Raw genomic sequence first — 14477 nt, 5'->3', positions numbered from 1 at the left:
TATTCACTTTATAAATATTTGCCCTGGCAGATATTTTTCTTTTCTAGTGTCTATATGCTTGTGATTCATCTGACAATAATTCTGGAAACATCATGTCCCATGTGGTAAGCAGTAATGTGGCGGCAGCATTAATACCTTCATAAGAAATCATATTTACTCAGACATAGTTTAAATGACTTATATAACAGTTTAAATTCACAAGTAGTGTAAAGATAGAAATATATTGGATAAAGGTTAGTCCATACTTCTATTAATATATAAACTGAAAGTCAAAAAATAGTATCTCAAACATGTGTGTGTGTGTGTGTGTGTGTGTGTGTGTGTGTGTGTGTGTGGGCGCGCGTGTGCGTGCGCGTGCATGCATGCATGCTTTTATAGCTGTCCTCACAGGAAAAGTGATTTCAGTTCATTTCCACATAAAGGATAAGAAGGATACTGAACCAAGTTTTATTGTATTAGTCTGTATGCCAAGTACTATAAAAAAACAATAAATACATGATATTAACCTTATAGTTGAAAACGAATGGAGAATAACTGTCTTTACACAAGCACTGTATAGTCCACATACTCAGAATTGATTTTTGAAATAAAAAGTTGTACACAGAAAACAGAATATTCATCTTATAATAAACACCGTGGGGAAGATAGAGTCTCTATGCCCCGTTCCAGGCTCCTGTCAAGTCAAAGAGAAATAAAACACTGGGTATGCACCCGTTATGTCCAGATAAAGTAGAAAACTGTCATATTCAGGTAAAGTGTCTTTTCTATATCAGTATTAAGTTGGCAATGACTCAGTGGAATTCACATGTTGATTTGAAGTTTGGTTAAAATTGGGACACTCCAGTTTTATTTTCTTTAATTTTCAGGTCACTTTTATTTTCTTCCAACTTTGTTATTCGCTTCCTAATTTCATTGAGTTTATGATGGTTCAAATTAACCTTCCTAGTTCCGGTTTACATGTTGGGAGAAATAAAATATTGTTATGGTCACATGACACACACACACCTCCATAAATTTTAGAGAGCGTCAGGACATTTACAACGCACCAGAATTCGTGAGCATGCATCATGTACTTGTGTACTTTAGAGTTCTACAATAGTAGCCTTTCATATATTTTCCCCAAATGTCTCTAGAGTTAGTTATCCCATTTCACACTTCTTTCTCCATCACACATTCCTAGCTTACCCTGTTTAATCCTTCTTACTCCATTATTTTCCATTCCTACTTTATAATATCTAGATTCTGTTTTTACTCCTTGGAAAGCTGTAAGCTGTTTCCCCTTTAATTTTTCATACTTCAAGGGTCTTTAAATTGTGTTTAAATTTTAGTATTCCTAGAAGCCAGGTTTTCTCCTTATCCAAACAACAAATATTAATATTAGTTTCTTCAGAAAAGGGTAATATTTTCTGAATTCCAATAATGCAGTAATGAGAGTGTAATTTGATATAAGTACATATGTTCTATATGATTCATATTCACCTCCAAAAACTAAATGATAAGATTTGCCCCAGGATACTCTCTGCACCCTACATTTTCTTATAACAAGTTGAATACAAAAGATGCTGATTCATATTTTACTTTTCATCTGCTTTTTGCAGTATGTCAAGTAGTTTCCTTAGCCTATCAGATCAGATCAGTTTTATTTCACTGCATTACAGAGTGTTGTTCACTCAAGTGCTTAAAGTCATATAGCAGCTCTCGTGGTCTGTAACTTAGAAGTTAATAGATTGCACTTTGCCCTCCTGTCAATTCTACACAGGGTGAAGTAAAGGAATTTGATAGGATATGGTTTTCTCTGGAGGACTCATGGGGAAATTGATGTGCTAACTAAATATACATATATGAGCTTTAACAGGCTGCATTTATAATTTATTTTGAGTGATATCTATATCCTCGGAATACTATCTTTCTCTGTCTTCAAATTCAATAATGTTTCCTTAAATCCTACATGAACTTCCTTTTACATTGCAAATGATTCTTCTTGTCCCCTATGGCTCATGTTATATAATGGTTCTAGCAATGTTAATTCCATTCTTTTTCAGCCAGTTATTAAATATAAAATATTAACAAAGTCCTATTAATAATATCGCCCATCTCAAATTCTCAGATTTAAATAGTGTGATTTCTTTGAAAGGTTATTATAGAAACTAAGTCTATCACGTTACTCTTTTGTGCTTTTTTATTTTCACAGACTGCTCATTCTACTGGTCAGCCATATAAGCTATTTTTGTTGTTTTATTTTGAGGCACAGGTGTAAAACTTTAATATATGTGCTGAGTAGTATTCCATTGTGAATATGTATCAGAGTTTCTTTAGCTTTCTTCTTTTGAGGGACATCTAGGTTGTTTTCAGATTCTGGATATTACGAATAAAGCTGCTATGCATTGTTGAGCAAACAATGCAATGCATTTCCTGATTTCCAGATTGATTTCCACAGTGGTTGTACAACTTTTCACTTCCACCAGCAATGTAAGAGTGTTCCCCCTTTTCCACATCCTTGTCAGATAGTGCTGTCACTTGAGGGTTTTTTGTTTTTTGTTTTTGTTTTTGTTTTTGTTTTTGTTTTTTTTCCCCCCAAAGCAGGGTTTCTCTGTGTAGCAGCTCTAGCTGTCCTGGAACTCACTCTATAGACCAGGCTGGCCTCGAACTCAGAGATTCTCCTGCATTTGCCTCCCAAATGTTGGCATTAAAAGTGCACATCACCACTGCCTGGCTTGTTGCTTTAGTTTTTTAACTTACCCATTTGCATAGGTGTAAGATGAAATCTCAGCATAGTTTTCAGTTGCATTTCCCTGATAACTAGTGATTTTGAGCACTTATTTGTTTCTCAGCCATTCAATATTCCTCTGTTGAGAATTCTCTGTTTACTTCTGTTTGGTTTGGTGATTGGGGGCTGTGAGTTATCTGAGCCCAAAGCTGCTCAGGTGCCCCACAGACCTTTCTTTCTTTCTTTCTTTCTTTCTTTCTTTCTTTCTTTCTTTCTTTCTTTCTTTCTCCTGAGACAGGATTTCTCTGTGTATTCTTGACAGTCCTGGACTCACTTTGTAGACCAGGCTGGCCTTGAACTCACAGTGATCCACCTGCTTTTGCCTCCCAAGTACTAGGATTAAAGGTAGGTACCAACACACCCAGCTACAGACCTTCTTGATGTGGCAGCAAATGTAAGTTGTGGCCCATGCCAGACTCACTTCTGCCTATCTGCTCTGTGACCCAGCTGGGCTAGGCTGGGAAGCAGTTGGGGGGGGGGGGACAGAGATCAGCTGTGCCCATCTGCTCCCCATACTGCATCCAGAAAGCAGTAGAAGGGTTGCAAGAGTCCAAAGCTGCACAGATATGCCACAGTCCTTCTCAAGATGGATGCTAATCTTGGCTGCCCCCAGGGATTTTTCTGTAGGTTAGCTGGGTGGTCAGGGGTTGGACCCACCCATGCTCCACACAGTGTTTTCTTCAGGGTTGCCAAATACAAATAGTCAAACATTATGAATGTAACATTTATATAATTCTTGATTGTTTCATGGTTCTTCTAGTGTATGTAGTTTATTTTATATATAAATAATAATATAAACATATATTTGAAATATATTAATAAAAATAAAAAGGAAAGAATGAACGTCAGAACATATCCTACAAATAAAACTAAACTGCAAAATATTGTATAAGCATACACATATATAAAAATATACCAATAGAATATCTTGTTGTTCCCTTAAACTACAGACTTTCCCAGTCATTTCAAGGCTAGTTGTAGGACTTGTCTTCTAATGATTTTTTGCATTATTGCTTAAATAAGCTTATTGATTAAATCTGTATAGATGGTAACATGATACTCCTTGACATTTTACAAACTTTGTTTTATTCTTCTTGTGAAAACAACACACATATTTAAACAAACAACAATAACACATTTATTTCTTTGAAACTTACCAAATTCCAAATCAGTGACAAGTAAGTGAAAACAACTTTAGAAAGCTCTTTGAAATTCTTGCTACCTTAGTATAATAAGACCATTATAAAAATTGAGAAATCCAGAATATAGCAATCTGCTTGAAAATATCTCTTCACACTAGTTGAGTAAATTGCCTTTATAGCCTTGGTAATAGCAAATTCTATGGCTATCTCGGGGAATATGGCAGAGAGGCAAATAAGACAATCAAGAAAAATGCGCAAGTATAACTTTGAGAGTATAAAAACGATTCAATACAAATGTAAATTCCAGCTTAAAACAATTGCTTCAGACTTAGTACAGGGTGATATTTGAGGAAAACAGACTAAAGTGACATAGAAGTAAAGTATTCTTCATTAATTTGATGAATAGTCCCTAGATTACAACTCGGAAATCTATTGAAAAGGCATAGCTCAAATACTGTGTGTGTGTGTGTGTGTGTGTGTGTGTGTGTGTGTGTGTGTGTGTGTGTGATAGTAGGTTAGATAGATTGATGATAGACAGATAGAATAAGAGGTAGAAACAAGGCACAATTACAGAAATACACTCAACTTCTCAGTACTCATTTGCATGTAAGTTTAAAGAACAGAAAGGTAAAGTAGTTGCAATAAGATTCAATATAGATAACTGTCAAAAACTGCATTGAAATGATGTATAGCTAGAAATACATTTTATAAGCTCTGTCATGTTTTTCTTAAATATACTGAATGTAATTTGCTTTGTATTGCTACCAGAGATCTCAAATATGTTGATAAAATTAAACAATGTTTTTACCTGTTTGACAAACTTTTCCTTCTTGACACTTGAAATTGTTGGTAGCAGTTATTTGTGTACAAAGTGATAATAGGGAAACATAATCTACACTCAAAAGTTGGCAACATATGAGCATGGAACAACTTTTGGAGGATGAAAACTGCAAATGAGAATTCAGAGTAGACAATCTGTTCTTGCAAACTTAGCTGCCATGAAAAGGGAGAATAGGAATACATTAAATATACTTAATGATGTCATAAGAAGACTTTTGGAATCCAATTAGACTACAAAATTTATATTTAAAGAATACTTAAAAATTAAATAAGACATCCTGCTTGTACGAATAACTTTTTCCTAGAAGATATGTGCTCATATGAGAAAATACAAGTGTCAGGTACAAGGTAACTTCATAAGAATTGTTGAGAAGGTACACAGAGAAATCAGTCTTGAACTGATCAGAAAGTCCTCTTCCTAATATTTAGTTTTCATAGTGCTGGAATGTGGTGTTTGCTCAGCTTGGATAGAGAGATATCATTGCTTTTACCTTAAAGCCTAGATCCTACAACAGTCGCCTTACAGCCAAGACACATACACCACTGTTGCAATTTAAAAAAAAAAGACTATATAAGTTTATGTGTTTTTTCTTTAATAGCTGGCACTATAAACATGATCAAAACCCTGGGCAATGGAAGCCATAAGCCCAAGCAGGATATGCAGATGTTGTTTGGTTAAACAGCCATCTTGTCTAGCTCTCTTTCAAATGTTTATGTTAATAACAATAAACTTGTGTCACTCTCTAACTTGGACAGAGGGGTTTCTTATTACAGAGGGTACTGGTTAACACATAACTTTTCCCAGTGATGATAATATGAAATTACAAGTGCTGAGACATATTGGAACATTACATCATTGTCTCTACATGACTTCAGAAGTCTTACAAAAGTGATGGTGGCAAGAACATAAGAGGCTGTGGATAGGAAAACTGCTATAGCCTGGTCTCTGAATATTCCATGTCTTTTGAATGCTTGAAATCCAAGCAGTTGCAAATAATCTCACTAGACTTCCACATGATTAATAGAGTTAAAAATTCTTCAATGGCTCCAGTATGAAATTGTAGGAGAATATCATTAATAGTGTCAGGGATGGGATCCTTCTCATAGCATGGGTCTCAAGCTGGGTCAGTCATCGGTTGGTTAGGTTATTCCCTCAATTGCTGCTATATCTTAACCCATGCACATCCTGTAGGCAGGACAAATTGTGGATTAAAGGTTTTTGGTTTTTTGTTTTTTGTTTTTTAACTGGGATCCTAATCCCCCCATTGGAAGACTTTCCTGGTTATAAGAGATAGCTCTTTCTGGCTCAATATCTGAGTTGCTAGAAGTCTCAGCTAAGGTCACGCTCATAGATTCCTGTTAGGTTCCCATGTCATAGGTTTCTACCTGGTCTCAGAGATGCCTCCATTTTAGTTGTCTCTCCTAGAATTATCTCCTTCTGTCCTCCCCCTACCTGATCCATTGTGTTCTCATCTCTCCCACTCCTCTGCCCTGTCCCTCCCTCCATGATGTCTATTCTATTTCCTTTCTCAGAAGAATTCAAGCATCCTCTCTTGGGCTCTACTTGTTACTTAGGTTCTTTGGGTCTGTTGACTGTAGCATGGTTATCCTACACTTTATGGCTCATATCCACTTATGGAGGAGTGCTCACCATGTTTGTCTTTGTGGGGCTGGCGTCCCTACTCTGGATAACTAGAACGACTGTCATCAGAAAGGCTTCACCAAGGAACTTAAGGAAACAGATTCAGAGACCCACAGCCAAGCATTACATAGAGTCTGGGGAATCTTTGGGAAGAGAGAGAGAAAGGATTTAAAGAGCCAGACACCAAAAGACACCAAAAGAAAACCTAACCTATGGAATCAACTAACTCATGGAAACTGAACTGACAGAGAGCATGCATGGAACAGACCTACGCCCTCTGTTCATTTGTAACAGTTGTGTCGCTTAGTCTTTATACAGGAATCCTAACAGCAGGAGAAGAGGCCATTTCTGAATTTGTTTCCTTGCTTTAGGCACCTTTACCTTAACTGGGCTGCCCTGTCTAGCCTCAGTAGGAGAAGAAGCATCTAGTTTTACTGCAACTTAATATACTAAGGCCGGTTGATATTCATGAGAGGCCTCCCCTGTTTGAAGAAGAAAGAGAGGAAGTGTGGATGGAGATGTGAAAGGGAGGGACTGGAAAGAGGAGGGAGTGGACGCTGCAGCTGCGATTGGAATATAGAGTAAATAAATGACATTAATTAATTAATTATGCAAAAATACATCTTCAATGCAAAGAGGGGTGATGCCCTATACGCTTGATGAGGGGAGATAACAGCAGTTGATAGCTGCTCAGGAGGGAGCGCCACTTCTCTTTGGGGAGTGGCCTCTGGCAGATTGACCATGTTAGGTGGATGATCCCAGACAAGTGGATATAAACACTGCAATTTGATATTTCTTTTTTTTTTTTAAGTCAAACTTGAAGTTAGATGTAAATATTGTTAGGCAGGGTAGAGAAGTAAAAGGTGCAGAACAGAGAGTACACATGAGCACCATACACCACACACAAGGCCACAATTCTTCATGAAAGTCCAAAGCAATGCCAAAGTGGATAGGGAAAAGGCCATAAGGCGTCAGCCCTACAAAAAGAGCTACAGGCAACATAGAAAATCCTGAATTGGAAAAGATGGTCTTCCCCAGGGAGGATCTCACCAATTGCTTGTTCTGTGCTGGTAGTTAGTCCTGGAAACATATATAAAGACAACATTATATGAAATGATCTAGTTATAGTTAGGAATATGCATGTCTCAGTGCACATGCATGCAGTACTAAACAGAGGAAAAATGAGGCCATGAATTTGACTGAGAGAATGGGGGGGCGTTATTTGAGGATAGGGTGGGAGGAAAAGTAATGGAGGATTGTTGTAATTATACTACATTTTCAAAAATAAAATTAGAAATTAAAAAAGAACAGAAATTAAAAGTATGGCTATAATTTTTCACAACTATAAATCAGTGCAAACAGGTAAGTACGGTGTCAGGATAATTTCCATTCCTGCCAGCAGGAGGACCAGCTCCAAGATGCCTCAGTCTCAGTACACTTGGAGCAGACCGTCAGCTTGTGCCAATCCAATTAAGAAGTAATATTACAAAATTGTGACTTAAATGTGTTCCTCCAGGATTACAAAATGGTTGGGCATGTTTTCTTCATAGAACTTGCAGGTTGGACTGAAAGCTCAGCAGTTAGGAGAACATACTGTTCTTGCAGGGGATCTGAACTGAGTCTTCAAAGTGCACATAGGGCAGTTGACAGCCACTTTAACTCTACTTCCTGGGGTCTCACTTCATGTTCTTGTCTCCTTGACATTTGCACGAATGTGCACTTAGTCACGCCCATGCACAGACATCTATCTCTATCTTTATCTATATCTATATATATGTGTGTGTGTGGGGGGGTGTATTTATATATTAATAAATATTTAATAATGACATAAAATATTGGAAAATTAAAGAGAAAAACCAAAGAACCCGACTAGACCACAAAGTGACACCATTGTCAACATCACTATTCATAAAGTATGTTGGCAGTCTATACCCTTAATGGGATATGATGTTAAAGGTTTTTTTTTTTAATTCATCAAAACCTGTAATTCAACATAATTAATTGCATGGGAAAATCAGACAAGTTCTCCTGAAGGTGAACCCCACAATGTATTAGCCAATACTTCTCTCAACTGTTTAGGGTCATCAAAAATGGAGTAAAAAAGAGAAAAGTGAAAAGTTTGAAGATTTGCCATTGCCAACAGGAGCATAAGAAGAGATGCAAGTAGGATATGGTGTTCTTGATAAGGTCTTGGAAGGTAAAAGCATAAAAGTAGAAAATCTAACTAAAGTTTTGATTAATTCAATATGGTACAAGTGGTTATTAATTTTAACAAATGTACCATGGATTAAAGGTATTAAAAGTACAGGAGCAAAAATAAGCATTTTCCATTAATCTTTGTGTTTATGTATTACCTTTTAATAAATATACAATGTTTTATCATTTAAAACATCATTTAGTATTTTTAAGGTATTTTGAGTATGTGAGTGAGTGGGTCTCTGTTTCTCATGCCTTCTCTATGGGCTATTTTCTTCCTGTTGTCTTGCCTCGTCAAACTTTTGATGTGATGGTTTTGCTTGATCTTATTATATTTTACTTTGTTATGTTTTGCTGTTATTTCTTAAGAGTCAGTTCTTTTCTAATGAGAGACAGAAAGGGAGTAGACTCAGATAGGAAGAGAGTTGGGAAATAAATTGGAGGACTAGGGAAGGGGAACAGTAACTATAATATAATGTATGCGAAAATAATCTGTTTTCAATAAGAGAAAAACAAAAAACTCATTTCTTTAAAATAGATACACTGACAGAAAATTATGAAGCCATGTGAATGAAATCTATTGTTAAAAATGTGAGAAATCACTGCAACAACATAAACATGAAGATTTTTTTTTTAAAAAGGCAACCCTCCTTCATGAATATTTCACAACTCGATCAACATTTAGCATTGTGTTCAGAAGGAAGAAAAGATACCATGTTGATACTAGCATCAGTCAATCACACACACACACACACACACACACACACACACACACACACTTTTTGTTAGAGATGAAGGTATTACTGTATTAAAACCTATTGAATTAATGGAAATTCCTTTTTACAAATATAAGAAAGTATAGAGTTACAAGCACAAGGAAATAATGCAAAGAACAGAAAACTAGAGCGAGCAAGGTAGAGAAATAATGTTCCTTTGACAGTATTTCCTCAATATTTGATACAGATGGACCTTCCATTTTATTGCTATTTTGAATGCTTTGAACATTCACAGTCCTATGGATAAGAGCACTGTTATTTTTATACTTTGTATACATATCATGTTTGGATGAGGGTTTTCTCTTGTCAGCCCTGTGGAGTTCATAATACAGAAGCTGATTTAGATTCAAACCTTCACTCTATATATTATTTGTGGAATAGACTTAGGGACATAACTTCTCTTTGTAAATCCCACGTTCTTCACCTTAAACCCTGTGATCCCTCCTGGGGCAGGAAATAGAGCCTCTTTGCTTTCATGCCATGACTTCTCATAAATATTTCCTCTTCTTCAGTTTTACATTCTTAGACTTTTCTTCCCCTTGCTCCAATTAAAGCCAAGGTAGTACTGGTTTCTCTTTATAATGACTGATAGAAATTGTTTCTGTGAGCTGTCACTTCAAGCATACTTCTGGTGAAAGTCAATAATAGTCCATGTTTAGACCTAAATTTAAAGAATATTTAAATGATTGCATACCAAGAGAAGTATTCTGTTGACACCTGCGATTATCCAACCGGCAGCCGCAGTGCCGGTCTTTTGTGCAGGCTCTGATCAGTTTGCGCAGATAGCCCTACATTTATCTGTAGATGCGTCACATGTGCATACCAGACTCCACAAGCCTCAACTTGAGTCTTTCTCTGCTAACTTCTTGCCCCTCCTCTTGTTTCTATTATCTTCAATGATCCCGTTCCCTGCAGAGTTGTTGAAACCTTCATCGTGGTTGTAATCATTCTCATTTTCCTCACACTTGACAGATAAGCGGTTCATGTTCCGACTGTAGATAACTCTAATTAGCCTCCTTTCTCAAGTATTAGTTTCTCGTCTCATGTCGGTAAGGGCTGCTGACATTGTTAAGCAAAATGTTCTGTTGGGATTTTCAAGATAATTAGATGAGGAGGTCAGAGAAAGATTTAATGTGAAGCTAATGAAGCCGAAACTGAAGGTCTTCTACCGCATGAGTGCCTGTGACTTCTGGGAACCATCGCGCCGAGACGATGTCAAGATGAAGACGACTTCCAGCTTGCTATTAGGAGTGATCCTGAGAAACCTCTGACAAGTTCCCAACAGGGGATCTTATAATATGGAGATTACGTTCCTAATTTCTTTATCAATTCTACCTAAATTCTGAATGTATATTGTCTCTATGAAAACTTGATGTCCTTAACTTTTCACTTAATTTTTGCAAAATAATACAATATCCAGGTCTGGTAAAAACCTGTGCTTTACCATGCAATGGAGACTTTTAAAACACATGGACAAGATTAATGAACACGAGAAGCGACAATGAGAGAGAAAAGCCAAATAAGAGCAGAACATCCTTAGAATCAGAGTTCTCCATATTTTTTTTTTCCAAATGGGCATTTCAACATTAGTTCATGATGGTCCATCATGTGACCACCTTCACTATTTATGATAATTACAGTGCTTAGGAACATTTTCAGTTAAAGAAACATTTGTTTTATGTCACTTATCACTAATATGCTTTTATAGTACCTAATGTTTTTTATCTTTATTTCTTCATTCTTAGAAATAAATAAAGAAAACCAAATCCAAACTTGATTTTGTATAATCACTAACTCAAAATTTGTTTATGTAAAGTATTTGTTGAAGTGCAACAAATACTTATGTTGAACAAATATTCCATACATATCTATCTACCTATCTATCTATAGATATAGATATAGATATAGATATAGATATAGATATAGATATAGATATAGACATAGACATAGAGGTGTCCACACAAGAGGCACTTCACAGTTGACAAACATCATGTGCCCTCTGAGGAGGCAACCATCAGCACTGGATAACCAGGAGCAGCCCCTATATCCCATACTTGGGATTAAAACCAAAATATGTTTATATATTTCCATGTATATAGATATAAAAAGATAGATGATAGATAGATAGACAGACAGACAGATAGATATATAGATAGACAGATATTACCCTTAAACATTTTTTCTAATGTGATCATCTAAAGAGCTGTTTATGGAACACAATTCATTAAGATTGTGTTACATTGCTAGATTTTGAGCAGAGGGCATGGAGCACACACTGAGGTTATCCTCATGAGGCTGGAACTGGAAGTATGCCATGGTTGAGATAATAAGATCTAGCAATGTTTAATAAAGAAACATATGATGAAAAAGACTACAAACTTGAATGAATATGACATCTATTTTAGTTACAATAATCTAATATTAAATTCAATATAAATTTAAATGTTACTCAAATTAAAAAACAATTTATAAAAATGTTAGAAAAAATGTTCTTAAATATGTGAAATATTTATTTATTTTTAGGACAAAATAATTTTAAAATTTTAAAATTATAAATTTGGGGGCTGGATGGCTCAGAAGTTAAAATGATTGCTGTATCAGAGGACCGAAATTCATTTACCACTATCACTACCCATATCAGATAGCTTAGAGATGCACATAAATCCAGCATCAAGCAATTTGATGTCCCTTCTGGCTTCCAATATTAACTCCCACCAACACACACTTGTGGACACATACACATAAATAAAGTAAAAATCTTATTAACTATTTAATATTCCACTAAACATATATCAAACATTTTTATTTTTCAGTAATCTGTGAACATGTGGGCTCATTCATGACTTATCTATTGAGACCAATGTTTTAGTGAACATCTTAGTGTTTCTACGGTGGTGAGAAAACACAGTGGCCATGAACAGATGAATAGGAAAAGCATTATTTCAGTTTACAGCTTTCAAGTCAATTCCATTGGTGAGGGAAGTAAGGACAGAAACCCAAAAAGGGCACTGATCTGGGGATAGCAACTGATGCAGGGGCCTTAGAGGGAAGATCCTTACTGGCTAGCTCCCCAAGGCTTCATCAGCTTGCTTTATTTTTTAATAGCAACCAGGACCACCTGTTGGTATACTTTTAAAACTCATTTTTATTTTGGGTTCCGCAAATCTCTTTCTCCCTTCTTCACACCAGTCCCTTTCATACCCCAACACCAGGTAGGAGAAAAAGGTTAGTGGAGAGACGGCATAATTTTTCTTAGCTACTTCCTGATGTTCAGAGTTGTCGGGTTCCTTGGGGCAAGTCCAATCCTCATTTCAGGATATCTCCAACTGCATCAAGAGCAACCAGGAGCAGCAGGGGAAAACATAAGCAGCTTTCTGTTTTCTCAGAGCACCAAGTCTCTCTCTCAATTTGGCTTTTATCCTCCCTGGCAAAGAACACACCCTCAAAAGAGGCATTTCACAGTTGACAAACATCATATGCCCTTTGAGGAGGCAACCATCAGCTTTGGACAAACAGGAGCAGCCTTCATATCCCACACTTGGGATCGAAATCAAAACATGTTTACATATAACCCAAAACTTCCACAACAACCCCCAACCCAGTGGTGGCCCCACGCAGAATGATCTGGCTCTCTTACATAAATTATCAATGAGATACTCACTGGTTTGTGCCAAGTGGGGGCATTTCCTAAATTGAAGTCTTCTTCCCAAGTGACTCTGTCTTGTGACATGCCATAAAATTAGGCAGCAAACATAGGTATGTAGGAAACTCTAAGTGGATTTGACTGTATACAGTGAAAAGTGATACGTGTACATTTATAATGCTGTATTTCTGTAATTCTACCTGTAAAAGTAAATTCTATTCACCAGATGTAATTGCTGTCTTGGGCTTACTGTTGAATAATTGACCCTTTCCTAGTTTTTTCAGGGGGGGGGGATTGTTGTTTGTTTGTTTGCTTTTGTTTTCTGAACTCTGACTGGCTGGCTCAAGTTAGTAGTTCTGACTCAAATTCATCTCCAAGCTGACTGATTCCTGGCTTCTCTCAGCTTCTCACTTAATTGCTCTACTTGCCCTCAAACTAAAAATGGTAATCTGCTCTAATCTTCTTCATGCATAGGTTTAGAGATTACTTCTCTATAAATGTTTTCAACTCATTTGCCAATTTATTAGTGATGTGTTTGTATATAGTATACTAATTAGAAATTTATAAAAGAATTTAATTATTGATTCTGAAAAAATTCAAATATTTCAAAAATTACAATATTTATTATAGAGAACTGTAATTCTAAATAAAATAATTTAGTCTAAGATTTTTGATATTTCTCTCATCCATATAAAAGGAAAGAGAAAAGGGTAAACCCTGCATGTAGACTAATTCTATCATATTGTACAAATGTTTTAAATGATTTTAAGATATTTCTCTTTTTACTAGTGTATAGGATTTTAGTTATCTATAGACATCTTTATAAGGCATGGGATCATAATTGTATGTTTCATATCAGAAGGCTTATTTTCATAAATAATATAGCTGAAAAATAGAGTAAATGGTTACAAAACACCAGTATGTGGATTTGACACAACTATTTACATTATTACTTCAGTTTCTCTGTAAGTTTGAGGACAGCTTGGTCTATAAAGTGAGTACAGTACAGCCAAGGTTATTACATAGAGAAACTCTGTCTCGAAAAAAAAAATATATATATATGTATATGTATATGTAATTTCACAACAACTGTAATGATCAGCTGGATACACACAAGTCTGTATCTATTGTCAATAAATCAAGGAAAAACAGAGGGACTAATCAGTCACTATTCTTTCAACTCTGTTTTATTAGTTATTATAAGCTGTAGGAGTGAGGAACCACTTTGTTTAGGTGTGCAGCCACTGCTGATCTCACAAAGCTTCAGGGAACAGCTATAAACTATGCTCACATCGTCTTTTTGGCTACCAAATCTATAATGTATATGAAAGAAATTTGTGGAGAGGAGGAAGTTTGACATGGATAATGGGGAGGTAGATTTTGAAAGTGATAGCTATGTATGATGTGTATTATAAATTATATAAGATCAAATTTATTAAAAGAAAAGAGTCTATTTTTTTTTTCGAACTTG

This window comes from Acomys minous (assembly GCF_964271855.1).
Source record: "Acomys minous genome assembly, chromosome: 5".
NCBI classification, from domain to species: domain Eukaryota; kingdom Metazoa; phylum Chordata; class Mammalia; order Rodentia; family Muridae; genus Acomys; species Acomys minous.
Note: the sequence above shows the minus strand (reverse complement) of the source record.